Source organism: Atta colombica, unplaced genomic scaffold (assembly GCF_001594045.1).
Source record: "Atta colombica isolate Treedump-2 unplaced genomic scaffold, Acol1.0 scaffold69, whole genome shotgun sequence".
Lineage (NCBI taxonomy): Eukaryota > Metazoa > Arthropoda > Insecta > Hymenoptera > Formicidae > Atta > Atta colombica.
In genome coordinates this window covers 815,778-818,950 of record NW_017259560.1, presented here as the reverse complement: position 1 = coordinate 818,950, position 3,173 = coordinate 815,778, and the positions used below count along the sequence as shown (strand labels likewise).

At 32.7% G+C, this 3,173-nt stretch overlaps 1 pseudogene; it reads right to left on the bottom strand.

Annotated features, from left to right (window-relative positions):
• Positions 1 to 1,331: 1,331 nt before the first annotated feature.
• Positions 1,332 to 2,679, bottom strand: LOC108692308 (annotated as a pseudogene).
• Between the last annotated feature and the right edge of the window lie 494 nt (positions 2,680 to 3,173).

Sequence of the window (3,173 nt, the reverse complement as noted above, 5' to 3'; positions counted from 1 at the left end):
TGCAGCGTACAGTTTTAAAAGGACTTCATATATATATATATATATATATGTGTGTGTAATAAAAGCATAACAAAAAGCATCATTATTAAGAGAAAGAAACAACCTTATCAATATCTACTTTATAATCAAATAACTCGTTTTGAAAATCAGTGACATTGAGAATTTCGCATTCGACATTATCTTCATCAGTGGGAAGCTCTTCCATTGAGCATCATCAATGCCACTTGTCAGATAAGTTTCATCCATTGTGGAATTGTGTGCAACGATATTGCTTCCTTCAGTAAAAACATCCGCAGAATGCTTCCCTAATATATATCAGCGAAATCTGTAGCGAATGTCTAATGCTGTTGGTTTATCATTTACGGCTCCCATTGCTCATATATAGGAAAACAGATTTTCCACACCATCTTGGTTCAATCGGCTTGTTGTTATATATAACATTTCTGAATTGTTTGTATATGAAATCTTTCTCGTAAATCAGAGTAAAGATACTGTAACGAATTGCAAATAAGAATTCCTTTTTGAAAGGAAGCATACTTTGTCGACTACCAACTTTCATTTTTTTTTATTGTTGATGTAACTTCGGTAAGAATCTTGTTCTGTTGCAAAATATTAATGCTATAACCATTTTGTCCAGGATGATGTCCTTTTGCTTTATAAATTTAGCTGTTGCAGCCTATTCTGAACAATTGTCCATAAATTCACGGGAACCATATCAGTCAATTGCGGCTCCGTTTGTTGCAGAAAAAAGTTGTGTTGTCAGTTTCACATTTTGGCGTTGTGATCCTTGAATGTGCAAATGAGTTTCTGACAATTTGCACACAAGTGTGCAATTTTTAAATCGCCACTGTTGATTTCTAATAATCTTTTCAAAGCTATCGACGTTAAAATGGCCATTTACGTACAATCCGGAATCAAAGAAATGATTGCGAAGTAATTTTAGCAGATGAGGAAGTCCATGAAAACATACACCTTCATACATTCATCATATGAATGTTCGAAGTACGTTTTATCCTTCTCGTTTGCATCAATACTTAATTTTTTCAATAGTTTTATCAATAGTTTTTGATTCGATAATCCTAAATCCCAGGTTATTGCGAATACTGTATAGCCATTATATGTAATATAATATAAATTAAGTATATAATATTTCTTTTGTCACATCCTGATCAAAAGCATAGAAAATGGACTATTTTCACTTTTTAAATAAACTATGAGCGATAACGATCTTTTATGAGGTCTAAGGGCTCTCTTCTTTCTTTTTTCAATTTGAATTTGATTTGACAAATCAATTTCGACAAAGCAGAGAATCGTCGCTCTCTCCATTTCTATCATGTCTCGACTTTTTTTTTCATTGTTGTTAATACATCTTTTAAGATGCCTTCATCAATGTTGAAATCTGCTATCCATTTTCGAAGGGCAGACATTGCAGGTAAAGAAAATTGTTTTGTTTTCCTCAGATATCTCTAAGCTTTGGGCTTACGCTTTTTAATGAAATTGCAGCCGCAATATCCTCCTTAGTCCAATGGATCTTCTTCTGCTTCAGATTTAAAAGTTTTTTTTATTTGTCCTGGCGTAAAAAAACGGAGATAACTTGTCCTGCATTTCCTGTGTCAACTGCTTCTTGAGCAATTTATCTTTCAAAAGCTAATCGACGTTTAAGGGCTTTCATTTCCAGACGTAAGGATTTCGTTTCCAGACGTAAGAATTTCGTTTCCAGACATAAGGTTTTTGTTTTCAGATGTAAGGTTTTTGTTTTCAGAAGTAAGGCTGCATTTCTGTAATTCCTGAGAGATATCTGTCTCAGCATAAAAGAAGAAATATTATTATAAAGAATAAAAAATTAAAATTAATAAAAAATTGAAGTATTAATTACATTTGTTGTAAAAACAAATTAAACAAATATATATATTTAGGCAAACTTTTTTAAACATTTATGTAAATAATAAGTAATTAAGAAACAGGTGAAATACAATGACAGAATATACCAAAATTAGGAATCACTGCAGTATTTAGTGCAGTTTAAGTCGCACAGCTCGATACAGAGCTCGACACAATCCGTACTTGGATTAAATGAGCAATGGGCAACAAGTTGTGCAACATCTGCTTTTGAAAATATATTTAATATAAACATAAAAGAAGGCAAAGTACAAGATAAGTTGGTGTATATACTGTTAGTATATATTATAAAAATTATCGCTTGAAATATTATAAAAATTATCGCTTAATGTTATAATAATCACTTTAAATGTTAAAAATGGACTATATGTATACCCAAATCGTTATCCATGGAAATTTGGTTATTCTCTACGGCTGCCAGTGGAACTGCATCACGTCTGAGTTTTACTCGTACATTCCTAGATTCTTCAATTAAATTTTTTAACCACGATTGATCTTCAAATTGTAAATGATGAAAATGTTCTGTCACGAACAGATATGAGCTAGACAAATCAATAGTACACTTAATAATTTCAATTAAATTTTATTAATTACAATATCGTGTGTTAATTACAATCATACCAACGAATATACATACCGGTTTTAGGGTTAACATTTTCTTTGCACATAAGTTTCCACCTTTCGATCATTTCTGTTTCTTTTTTCTTTGGAAATATAAAAAAACTAATTTTTTTGTATTTTGCAAATTGTTTTTACAATTTTGTATGCACACGATGGCATCATAATGATCAAAATAAATCTATATTACTAACAACACTATTAGTTGTGATTGCAAGATGGCGATTTTCAGGACATTGCGCAGAACGTGATGAAAATGCATCCTAAGAACGAACTTGTTATTTCCACCATGGTAGCTATAGCAGTGTCGCTGTGCGTAACTTAGTGTCAAGACACTACCAGTGTCTCCAGATTCATGTGTTTATCGTCTGCCACGAACTCGCCATTAAAAACAGTATTTATTTTTATAGTCATCGTATTATACTATGCACATGTTCGAGCACAATTTCATTCGAGTCTTCGAGGAATCGGCGAAGCTCGATATGTTTAGAATTTATTTACCGCGCCCGTCAGAATATGAATTCCGAACGCCATTTCGATGACGCGCCAATGAAATCCGTTATTACCCGACGCCCATATGTACGAATTTTCCGCGCACAGATTCCTTCAGACTCTCGAGCCGCGTGATATATGCAATCAGTGATTGTCTATTATCG